The sequence below is a fragment of the Eretmochelys imbricata genome, chromosome 6, assembly GCF_965152235.1.
Source record: "Eretmochelys imbricata isolate rEreImb1 chromosome 6, rEreImb1.hap1, whole genome shotgun sequence".
Taxonomy (NCBI): Eukaryota; Metazoa; Chordata; order Testudines; family Cheloniidae; genus Eretmochelys; species Eretmochelys imbricata.
In genome coordinates this window covers 53,464,409-53,477,445 of record NC_135577.1, presented here as the reverse complement: position 1 = coordinate 53,477,445, position 13,037 = coordinate 53,464,409, and positions in this window count along the sequence as shown.

Sequence of the window (13,037 nt, the reverse complement as noted above, 5' to 3'; positions counted from 1 at the left end):
TCTTTAAAAAGGGGAAGAAGGAGGATCCTGGGAGCTACAGGCCAGTCAGCCTCACCTCAGTCCCTGGAAAAATCATGGAGCAGGTCCTCAAAGAATCAATCCTGATGCACTTGCATGAGAGGAAAGTGATCAGGAACAGCCAGCATGGATTCACCAAGGGAAGGTCATGCCTGACTAATCTAATCGCCTTTTATGATGAGATTACTGGTTCTGTGGATGAAGGGAAAGCAGTGGATGTATTGTTTCTTGACTTTAGCAAAGCTTTTGACACGGTCTCCCACAGTATTCTTGTCAGCAAGTTAAGGAAGTATGGGCTGGATGAATGCACTATAAGGTGGGTAGAAAGCTGGCTAGATTGTCGGGCTCAACGGGTAGTGATCAATGGCTCCATGTCTAGTTGGCAGCCGGTATCAAGTGGAGTGCCCCAAGGGTCGGTCCTGGGGCCGGTTTTGTTCAATATCTTCATAAATGATCTGGAGGATGGTGTGGATTGCACTCTCAGCAAATTTGCGGACGATACTAAACTGGGAGGAGTGGTAGATACGCTGGAGGGGAGGGATAGGATACAGAAGGACCTAGACAAATTGGAGGATTGGGCCAAAAGAAATCTGATGAGGTTCAATAAGGATAAGTGCAGGGTCCTGCACTTAGGACGGAAGAATCCAATACACCGCTACAGACTAGGGACCGAATGGCTAGGCAGCAGTTCTGCGGAAAAGGACCTAGGGGTGACAGTGGACGAGAAGCTGGATATGAGTCAGCAGTGTGCCCTTGTTGCCAAGAAGGCCAATGGCATTTTGGGATGTATAAGTAGGGGCATAGCGAGCAGATCGAGGGACGTGATCATTCCCCTCTATTCGACATTGGTGAGGCCTCATCTGGAGTACTGTGTCCAGTTTTGGGCCCCACACTACAAGAAGGATGTGGATAAATTGGAGAGAGTCCAGCGAAGGGCAACAAAAATGATTAGGGGTCTAGAACACATGACTTATGAGGAGAGGCTGAGGGAGCTGGGATTGTTTAGCCTGCAGAAGAGAAGAATGAGGGGGGATTTGATAGCTGCTTTCAACTACCTGAAAGGGGGTTCCAAAGAGGATGGCTCTAGACTGTTCTCAATGGTAGCAGATGACAGAACGAGGAGTAATGGTCTCAAGTTGCAGTGGGGGAGGTTTAGATTGGATATTAGGAAAAACTTTTTCACTAAGAGGGTGGTGAAACACTGGAATGTGTTACGTAGGGAGGTGGTAGAATCTCCTTCCTTAGAGGTTTTTAAGGTCAGGCTTGACAAAGCCCTGGCTGGGATCATTTAACTGGGAATTGGTCCTGCTTCGAGCAGGGGGTTGGACTAGATGACCTTCAGGGGTCCCTTCCAACCCTGATATTCTATGATTCTATGATTCTATGACCCTAAGAGCATCCCAGTGACAGAGGGAAAAGGGCTTAGTGGTATCAGATAATAAGTTTCAGGTGGTCTGACCAGTTCAGTGTACCCCAATTCACTTATGCCATAATCTGTACCTAATCGGTGTAATGTAAGGTATCACTGGAAAACCAAAAACACACTAATCATTAGTATTCGTGTAGCAAATGCCAACATGACTGTACAAATATGGAGGAAATATGGCACTAAAATGTGTTTGAACCAGAGAAGTCTGGGGGGTGGTAATCAGTCCGATGAAGTGAGCTGTAGCTCACGAAAGCTTATGCTCAAATAAATTGGTTAGTCTCTAAGGTGCCACAAGTACTCCTTTTCTTTTTGAGGGATACAGATTAACCCAGCTGCTACTCTGAAACCTGTCCTTTTCCAGACAAAGGAAAGGCTGATGCCTGTTCAGGTGCCATTACAGATGCTTGGCAATCACAGTCAAGTGTCTATTCATTGGCATATTGGAGGCTGCAGGGACAGATCAATTTACAGTGTAGAAAGCACCAACAGGGAAGAACCCAGCATGGAACCTTCTCCATCAGACTCCACAGCACCTTTCCTCACAGCAGGGGCACTGGACTTTGAGAAGGATACATTTCAAAAATTCACTGGACTATAAAAGAGAGGGGCAAAGAAGCCCAGGTTATCTTTCACCTAAGAAGAACAAGGAACTGAGCAGTTTGGACTTTGTGGGAGATCCTGACCAAAGATGTGGTCAGTCATCTTGCTGGCAGGATGTGTAGTAAGAATCTTATCTTGAACCTAGATTTCAGGTTAACCACGAGAAAGCATTTTTCAGTTTTAGTTGCTTGTAACCACTTCTGACTTTATCCCTCACAACTGAACTCACTTAAAGTCCACATTCTTTTTGTAAATAAACTCGTTTTACTTTTGATCTAAACCAACCCAGTTCTGAGTTTGAATTGAAGTGATTGTTAACTCCAGTTAAACCACAAACTGCTGTGTTTTTGTCTCTTTAAAGGTACAACAGACCTTATTACTTCCCTAAATGTTCCAGTAGAGGCAGACAGTTTGGGGGAAATTCAGAACTAGGGGTGTGTTGGGGCCGTTTGTCTGGTAGTAACCAAGTCTGGTGGAGACCAGAGTGTTGCTGTGTTGTAACAAACAGGCTTCTGGAGTCAGAGTTGCTGAACCAGGGCTGCTTATCACACAGACAATCAGTGCACGCTTGTATGCTGGCCAGGAAGCTACAACAGCAGGGCATTTTAAGGTTACAGGACAAGCAGTGGCCCAACCTCTCAATGGTCTGGATTGCACCCCAAAATGTAACAACTGGTCACTTTTTAAAATCTTGGCCAGTTGGATTTTGAGTGGAGACCAGATAGAGAAGCTGCTGCTTGATGAAGGTATTGAACTGGTAGCTGGAGTCCTGAAAGAGGAATTATCTTCATAATTCTTTGCTGTGGCTCTGCTGCCTTTATTCAAGAGCAGGGATTGGTAACCTTTGGCACACAGCCCGCCAGGTTAAGCCCCCTGGAGGGGTCGGCCAGTTTGTAAGCCCTCTGGAGGGCTCGGCCAGCATCTGCAGGTTTGGACGATCGCAGCTCCCACTGGCCGCGGTTCGCCACTCCAGGCCAATGGGGACTACAGGAAGCAGCGCGGGCCGAGGATGTGCTGGCTGCTGCTTCCCACAGCCCCTATTGGCCTAGAGCAGTGAACCGCAGCCAGTGGGAGCTGCAATTGGCTAAACCTGCGGACGTGGCAAGTAAACAAACTGGCCCGGCCCGCCAGGGGGCTTACCCTGGAGAGCCATGTGCCAAAGGTTGCCGATCCCTGCTTTAGAATGAAAAGCAATCTGTCCCTCTCTGGACACCTCCCTCTCCCCACAAAATCAACCCAACTGCTGATTCCATTCTCTCTCTCTCTTTCTCTTCCTAACAAGTCCTCTTCTTACAATCTCTTTTTACCTCCTAAACTACCAAATCCTTTTTATCCAAAAGATCAAATGGAAAATATGCCTAGAAATCTCCGTGCACCAAATAAGAATACAATATGCTCCAAATGAATTTAACTTGTACTAGGTATTGGGAAGCAACAAATCTAAACAGGACCACAGAAGGCTACATAAAATGTCTGACAAGGACTAAAGAAACCAAAGATAAAAAGTTATATGATTTTCAATAGAAAAATCATCATTATAAAACTATAAGCTTTTCTGCTTTGATTAAATCTTAATGCAACTAAGATAATTATATTCCTCTGTTGAAAAAATAAAAGACGGTTGAGAAATTAACAGAGTGCATTTGAATGTGAACATATATTAGACTTAATCTGATCCAAGAGCTTATTTGTTCTCTGTCTTTCTTGCATTTCATTATGAAATGTAATTATCTGCTGGTCATCCTTGTATTTGATTAATCGTCTACGTTTTGAAGAAAAGTGCTTTCTGACAAACAAAAGTAAAATCTGGCATTCAGTGAACCTTTGTATTCTTGAAAGAGAGTCTATGATATATAATGAGATCACTGAAGTCTGTAACTTAAAGCATGACGAAGGGCAGAAAAGGGACCATAAAAATGGACATTTTGGTGTTCCTTCATTATTCCTGAGCAATCAAATCTCCATCCTATCCTCATAATTAATAACACCACATGTAATATAATATTTCTTTCTAATTACCACACCACCATGTACATTATTCCATAGGTGGCTATCTACATTATGAGATTCTAATATTTGTCTTCCTCTGAAATATCAGATATTGACCACTGCTAAAGGGACGAAGCTAGAATACCTAAACGAGCAGTGTTGTCCTGTATTGCAAAACTAAAGCAGTGCTCCTAAAGCATTAAGGAAACCTAAATAACTCATACCTATTCCTGAAATATCACCAAAAAATGGAGCAGAATGAAAAGTCCCATCACTTCCCTTCCTGGTGGTGAAATACCAGAAAATCTATGGTTAAATGGACATAATGCTAACTATCTTTTATGCCTTTTTGCAAGGATGCTAAGAGCAACACATACTAAAAATGTGCTTATTGTACCAGCTTATTATAATGGGAGAGGCTGGATGCTCTTATAAGGGTATTTTAGAGAACTGTGCTTATTCTGAACAAGCAAAGTTGTTCCTTACAAGGTGCTTGAGACCAGAGGAAATAGAGGGTGATAAAACATACAGTATCTCCATACTTGCAGGTATTCAGAATGGATTCCTAAGAATATGTATTTTAGAAAACACTTATGAGACAAAAGTGCAATTTAAAACAATTGTCTTATTTTTATGCATTTATGACTTGAAAAAGGAGAGTACATCCTGTATTGTAGCCTCAAATAGTTGCTACATAACGCCAACTAGTTAGGATAACACAGCTGGAAATATCAGTGGCATTTTGCTCTTATCAAAAGTATATTATCTTGTAATAAATATCCTTAGAGAAGTGATTGTTCACTTCCTTAGGGGAGTCTTGTTGTTAATAAGAGAAAGTCCCTTTTAAACTGTGTCTGGAAAGAGCATTTGGTTAATTCCCTTTGGTGCTAAGAGAACTTACAGTTAATTTGTAGGAGGTAAAACAAAATGAAAATAAAATGGGTAAACACACAACTAATTACATAAAATGAGCTAACTTTGCTGTTGTTGATATAGTCAAACTCCCTGACTACCTCTCACATGCTGAGGAATAAATGATAACATAAGGTCAAGAAAGCAACATCTCTTTGCAGACAGATAAACTCACTTTTTTCTCATGCCATTAAACTAACTGAAAGGATGTGGCATGACACTTCACAATTGTTAAAAGCCAGGTCATTTGTGCAGTGGATCATCTGCTGAAAAGAAGTTTTCAAGGCACTAATTTATGATTTCCACTCCCTGCTTCTTTCTGACTAAAAGCTAGTCCGATTATTTAGGGGTCCTCATTGCAAATCTTAGCAGCTAATAACAGTCCGTGTTGCCTTCCTGAGGCCCTCTGCACTGATCTGCCTGTGGGAATCCCCCATTTCTGTCATTTTGCCGCCTCACTTTCCAAAAGGAAGGCATTAAGAAAAGCAAAAATAGTCTATCGCTTATTTGTGAAGTAAATTGTAACATTCAAAGGGATACATTTCCCAAGTTCATACATATATATATACTGTGAACAAAGACACTTAGCAGTTTATGACATAGGAAAAACTGGGTGCCTTCCCCAACAGTTGTCAAATGCAGCTGCCACAGTAACCCTGCTAGTGCTTCAACAAAAACCGCTCAAGGGGAGGCCAAATAGCTAGAGATGGGCCTTACAGGACATGTTTACAAGGGTTTTTTTTTAATTGACCCCTGCAGGTAAGATGCCTCCTACCCGCACTGATATATACAGGCAAGTCATCACAAAGCCAGATAATGCAGTGATGTCTCTAACTTAATCCCAGCAGACTTTATCAGAATCAAAGCAAGGTGGCATGCCAAACTGGGAGGCAATTAGGTGCAGCTGAGCCTTGTTAGCCTCAGAACCTTTAAAAGCCTGAGTTGGCATTAAGGAAGAGAAAGTTAGTTGTCTATAAGCCAGGATAGGGAGACAGAAAAGTGCTTTGTTTATTGATTTGTGTTTATAGATAGTTGGCGGTTGGGTTGTTTGTTTTGTTTCAAATTAATGTTTAAGGAATGGGTCAGAGACAGTGATTGGTTTTGAGTCATTTTAGTTGCACTAGACTAATTTAAAATAAACCTAAAAACCCATAGAGGGGTTTTGTGCTTGACCTAGGTCTCCTGTGAAGATTTCCTTCAAACAGACCTTATCCCTGCAACCAAGCTAAATGACTGAGAATTCATGATGGAGGAGACGAAAATCAGGGGGAACTACGAAACAAACATTAATTAGCTCCAGAGCCTAACTGTAATAAAGAAAAAAATTCTACCCCTAACAGTATGATCTGGGGACTTATTATTCCCCCTCTCAGGATAATAATCCATTAATATTTTCTATTCCATCCAGATCATATTTGTAATATTTACTGTCACCCCATGGTGACCAATCTAAATAAAGCATATTTTAAAAACAGCATATTTAATACAAAATTAAATGCTCATTATCATAAAATGACTTTGTTTGTTTTTGTGCTTTGAGTAAGCCAACATCCCAAATGCCATGGTTTGAGATTTATATGAAAATACTCTGGTCTGTGGACTGTCTGTATTAGCTTTATTTCTGAGTACTCCAAGCCTTATTACAAAGTTTCCCTTCACAAGCATTTCCTATTGTTTGGTCTATGGGGGACATAACATAAAATTAGCTTTTACCAAATTGTCGATCTAATTAGACTGCAATAAAAATTCCCTCAGGGAGAAGCAGAGGAGCTGAACAAACTGCACAAAAAAGTTCCCACAATGAAACCACATGAGACAAAAATAGTCTTCCACAGACAGCGTTTACTTTGTTGGTGTAAGACAAGTTCCAGTATATCATTGTTCAAATTGTTTCCCAGTCAGCACTCAGAGAGAAAGTATTGTGTTTTGCCATGTCCTTCGCAAAGCTAGTCTGATTTTGATCTTTGGATGGTGGTAACACTAATAAAACAAGAATCTAACCATAATAGAGAATTAAAAGGCTAGCAGACTCTTAAGGTTCTCATAGAATATCAGGGTTAGAAGGGACCTCAGGAGGTCAACTAGTCCAACCCCCTGCTCAAAGCCAGGCCAATCTCTACTTTCTGCTCCAGATCTCTAAAGGGCCCTCTCAAGGATTGAACTCACAACCCTGGGTTTAGCAAGCCAATACTCAAACCCAGGGGAGGGATAGCTCAGTAGTTTGAGCATTGGCCTGCTAAACCCAGGGTTGTGAGTTTAATCCTTGAGGGGGCTATTTAGGGATCTGGGACAGAATGTGGGGATTGGTCCTGCTTTGAGCAGGGGGTTGGACTAGATGACCTCCTAAGGTCCCTTCCAACCGTGATATGCTATGAATCCCTTTATGTTGCTCATAGTGTTGGAATACCCTCTTTAATCTCTTTGAACTTTTGTCCCTGATATACAGAGAATATATGAGTTAATTGTTTTTGACTGTCCAGTTTTTCCAGTCAGACAGTAGTTAGCTATCACACGCATTGAAAACACATGTGCTGACCTCCAATATACACATTCCTGTGATTTTAACAGATCCCCTATGACCCATTGTTCTTTACCATTATGGAGTTCATTTTGGAGTTATGGAGTTCAGGAAGTGGATATTGTCCATCTCCCCAACAGCAGCTCCAGGACCAATGGAATATTATAGGAATTGCCTACCACGCTAGGGATAAGTGAACTTTGCAAATGTCTAATACTAACTACCATCCCAGCTGATCCCAAAGTATATGACAAATTTGACATCCATGTGTGCCATTTCAACTGCTACTGCAATGTAGCCAGCTTTGGGTTGATATGAGGTCAGGTGTCAAATAACTCACATCAATACTACACAACAGGTGAAGAATATTTTTTTTATCAGGTGTGTGTGTGTGTGAGGGGGTTGTTATGATTTTTTAAAAAATGAGCTATAGTTGAATAGTACCATATCCAACTGAAACTGCAGGGAGAATTTAGGCAGACAGAATACAATTACCCAAATTAGAATTTTGCAAGAACAATAAAGTGAAATCTCCATCTTACCTAAAGGCCACAGCCTCCAGCAGTACAGTGATCCTAAACATTATTCCTGGGGCATTTGGTTCAGAAAAAAGTGCCAGCTACTGAACCACCAGCACCATTTTCTGCAGCACAAAGGCTTAACAACAGTTGCTGCCCCAACAAGCTTATAGTCTAAATAGTCTTTATCATATTTGGACTTATTTGAAGACAGCAGCCTAGCATAGAAGAGAAAAATGAAAGGTCATCAATCACATGGTCTTACACAGTACTTAAGCAGTCCCTTCTGCATAAGTCTCATTTGTCATTTAGAAAATATAACTATTAGAAAATAAATTCAGTTTTGTGGCTAATATGCAGTGTACCTTGTATGAGATTTGATTGCAGCGCAAGTGTGGCACAAGTCAGACTTAATACAAAGTGTTCTATTCAGCTAAAATAATTTCTAAACAGAGAAAAAAGAATCACATTCAAAGTTTGATGGCATATAAAAATGTAATCAATAGATGTTTAAATGAGTGTGCCATTACACATGAACAGTCAGATGGCTTTGGGTTTTTTTTTTAAACAAAAACCTGTTTAAGGACGTAACTTTAATATGTCTATCCTTTATATTAGACATGGACAAGTCTGGAATATCTGGCCCCATCAGTTATGTCACGCTACTCTAGACTGTCATGTCACTCACCTCTACAGTACATCTGAGACTGAGTGACTTCAAGGTGGTAGCACCCACTGATTCTTAAGAGGTTGCGGTGCTCAACATCTCTAACTTGCGAACAATGCTCTTGATACCCCCATGTTTGAAGGTTCCTTTCTAGTTTATCTATCCCAGTTGAACAATTATTTCCTTTATTATAAGATTACACTTTCAGAGGTATCTTCTGAAGGTTTTCCTCAGTTACCTGCTGAACTCATAACATAGATGTGAATGCAGCAACATTGTGTATAGAGACTTGGATGCATCCCAACTTATTTTGATTATTTATTGTACTTTGTGGGGAGGAGAAAAATCAAATCATCTGTCTTTCTTTCATGTAAGATAGAGGGGAAAGGAACCACAAAAGGTGGACCCCACTAGCTTCCTCTACTGTATATAGAATGTGAAATAAGATAGTCCTCAGATACTATCATGCTGGGCCCCTTAGAAATAGACAGATGGATGGATAGAGAGACAGATATTTACTGTTTGTAACTGTTGAATTTTCCATGGGGGTCGCTTTATTTATAATATTATGGAAAAGTGGAAAGCTCGTTTCATCCATGTGACAGCCCACATTTGTACTCCTTATTAATGCATACATTCATTAAATAAATAAGAGTTTTTACAATATGCCAACTCCTTGTTCTTACTGCCATTGAATTCCGTGAGTAAAAACTGTGTCATTGTGTTGATTTTTAATACAATAATGATGAGTAAATAATTGGGCAACTGAATTAATTATTCCTTAATAGGATAGTCACAGTGATGAAGCATCCAAACACATAAACTGTGTCTCTGAAGAAGGATCATCATTTGGATTACTCCATGTACTCTATTAAACATATTACCTCTTTCCTGATAGTTCAAAAGTCATCTTTAGCAACCATACAGCTAACAGGTTTCAGAGTAGCAGCCGTGTTAGTCTGTATCCATAAAAAGAAAAGGAGTACTTGTGGCACCTTAGAGACGAACAAATTTATTAGAGCATAAGCTTTCGTGAGCTACAGCTCACTTCATCTGTACTTCTATATTCTTGGCAATCGCATTCCTGGTGATTTGATGTGGAGTCCTGTTTAGTATTGCTCTCTAGGCCTGATCCAAAGCCCACTGAAATAAATTATATCAGACCCTTAATACATTTCTTCTTCACAAAGCGGATACCAATTCCTTTGAATTATACGGGGTTCTTATTCCCTGCTGCCTTTGTTGCTTACAGTGTGCTACCAGGATAATGAAAAGGAGTACTTGTGGCACCTTAGAGACTAACCAATTCATTTGAGCATAAGCTTACGTGAGCTACAGCTCACTTCATCGGATGCATTGAGCTGGAGCTCACGAAAGCTTATGCTCAAATAAATTTGTTAGTCTCTAAGGTGCCACAAGTACTCCTTTTCTTTTTGCGAATACAGACTAACACGGCTGCTACTCTGAAACCTACTAGGATAATGTTAAAGATATTTAGATTAGACTTTGGGCTGTCTTTAAAACGTTTTCCCTGGCCCTTTTGGGAGTGTTTTCCTTGGTTCACTTGGTCACAAAGTATTCTCTTAGGCAATCTCTCACTAACCTTGCAGATTTTGTGGCTCATCTCACTGTCAATAGAACCCTTCTGGGTAGTAAAAGAATCTCATACTTTCCTCTCATGGTGAGTACACTTGGGATTTTATTCACAGATTCCATTATAAAAAGGACATGCCTCATGATCTGTGAGGCTGCAATCCAAAGGGAAATTTACAAATCCAGTATTAGACTAACACCCTACCATTCCCAAGACATCCAGACTCAAGACAGAGCAACTAAGATGACAGAACCACAAGGCTACTGTAGGTGTTCTTAGGTGGAGAGTAGTTGTGAGGGGTACAATTTTAAAAAAAATGTTTAACGGATTTATTGTTGTTTAAATGTTTGTGTTGCTTCTGCTTCTCCTACATCCAGCCCAGGAAGAAAGTGAAATTGTCCAAAGACAGTAACTCATAACACAGATCAAAAGTATCAGGCAATGCAAGAGAGAGATTGTTCTCATGAGATTCCCAGTATTGGAATTGGGTTCTAATATGGTTCATTTTAAACATATTGAATATTTAAGAGAAACAAACTCTCACACTTTTGAGAATAGCACAATCTAGGTAGCTAGCAGCAGATATAACAGCTTGTGGTCTCACTACTTATCCAGATCCAAATTTTTTGGCTAAAATCCCCAAAGAAGAACAAACTTGGTTATTTAACAGAACATTTTTAATATAGTGTGTGTGTAGTAAGATCCTTAACAGAGGCTATGTCTACATGGCCCCACAGTTCAGTCTATGCGGGTGTGAATTGCAACCTGCACTAGCATGCTACACTGTAACTCCCCCAAGTGGATGCTGCATGCCCAAACTAGGTACCCCTAGTTCATGTTAATATAGTCCTCTTTAAACAGGACTGTGCTAATGCAAACTAGGTACTTTTTAGTTTGCACCCATAGGGTCCATGTGGGGGAGTTGCAGCTCAGCACACTAGTGCAGACACTGCAATTTACACACCTGTAGTCCAAACTGCAAAGCTGTGTAGAAAAGCCCAGGGACTACAAAGGGAATATAAATAAGAGTCCAGGCAGGCCTTTCAGTAATTGTATGTAGATTTATTAGCCTGGAGCCACTCCTGGTACCACCTACCACTTTCTCCACAGAGGAAAATGACTAATGAGCAAACACAGTGATTCAAGGCTGAGGAACCAGACTTCTCCTTAACATTCATTCATATGAATTCAGGTTCACCATAATTCACACCTGGTCATTAAAATGTGCACTCCATGGGCTTAGACTATCTGGTGTGCCTAAGCTCTGCTCAGCATATCTGATGCAGGGGGCAGGGAGAGCATAGGCTTTCTGCCACAATTTGCTCCCATGACCAAAGGAGACAGAACAGAGGCAGCCCTCAGCATAAGTTAGAGTATTAGCCTAGGCCTAGGATTACCAAACTGCAGCACTACCCCTCCCAACCAGGCATGCCCCATAAAACACACTATGTCAGGGGTGGGCAACCTGTGGCTCCAGAGCAACATATGGCTTTTCAGAAGTTAATATGCAGCTCCTTGTATAGGCACCAACTCCGGGGCTGGAGCTGCAGGTGCCAACTTTCCAGTGTGCCAGGAGGTGCTCACTGCTCAACCCTCGGCTCTGCCACAGGCTCTGCCCCCACTCCACCCTTTCCTGCCCCCTCCCCTGAGCCTGCATTGCCCTCGCTCCTCCCCTTCCCTCCCAGAGCCTCCTGCACACCACAAAACAGCTGATTGGGAGGTGCGGGGAGGGAGGGGGAGGCGCTGATTGGCAGGGCTGCCGGTGGTGGGAGGCACTGGGAGCAGGGTAGGGGAGCTGATGTATTGCTGTGGCTCTTTGGCAATGTACATTAGTAAATTCTTGCTCCTTCTCAGGCTCAGGCTGGCCACTCCTGCACTAGGAGGATATCATGGAGATTTGTTAGTCTCTCAGGTGCCACAAGTACTCCTTGTTCGTTTTAATTAAGGAAATTGGTAATTGTGCCCAGATAAGCATAGGGACGAAGGGGGGCATTCCTTAAACCCAATGACCCTGAAAGAGAGAGAAAGAGTGAGCCAGACTGCATTGCTAGGAGAATAGAAACAGATTCTGTTCTGTTTGAAAGAGAGAGACTATCCAGTTTAGCTTGTAATGAAGGAGAAGATTAGCTAAGACTAAAGCCAGGCCTACAGTACAAACTTTTGTCAGCATAACTCTGTATTCAAAAGGTCATCAATGCACCAATGTTTATCACGCATCAATTTCCTGTGTGAGAAGTACATAAACAGGGGGAATAGATTTAAAAGAAGAACAAGCTTGCAAGGAACTGTTCATCTCTAACAGAGTTCATTGTTATCAGTGCTTTTATAATAGGAAATATTTATTTTGAGTAGCAGTGAGTTATTTTATTGCCTCACCAAAGCAATATAAAAGCATTAAAGATGGGCCCAAAACAGCAAAGTTTGATTCCAGATATAAATTATACCCAAATTTGAGGATACTCATATCTCTAAAATGGCTTGGATAGTGTGGACCATGATATATGAAGCAATATTTACAATGCAATGCAATATTGATCAAAATGTAACCCACTTTGGAGGAGACAATTCATGCCTCTTTAGCTGATAAAACAAAACATTCTTAATGCCAACATCTAATACAGCCTGGTTAGAAGGCATTTTCTGGGCTTCAGTCATTAAGCACAGCTAATAATGTTATTTAGTGTACTAATAATACTTACCACCTTTCATCAAAAGATCTCAAAGCACTTTAAAAAAATGGGTAAGTACCATTATCCCCATTTTGCAAACGGAGTCCAGGGAGGTAAAGTGCC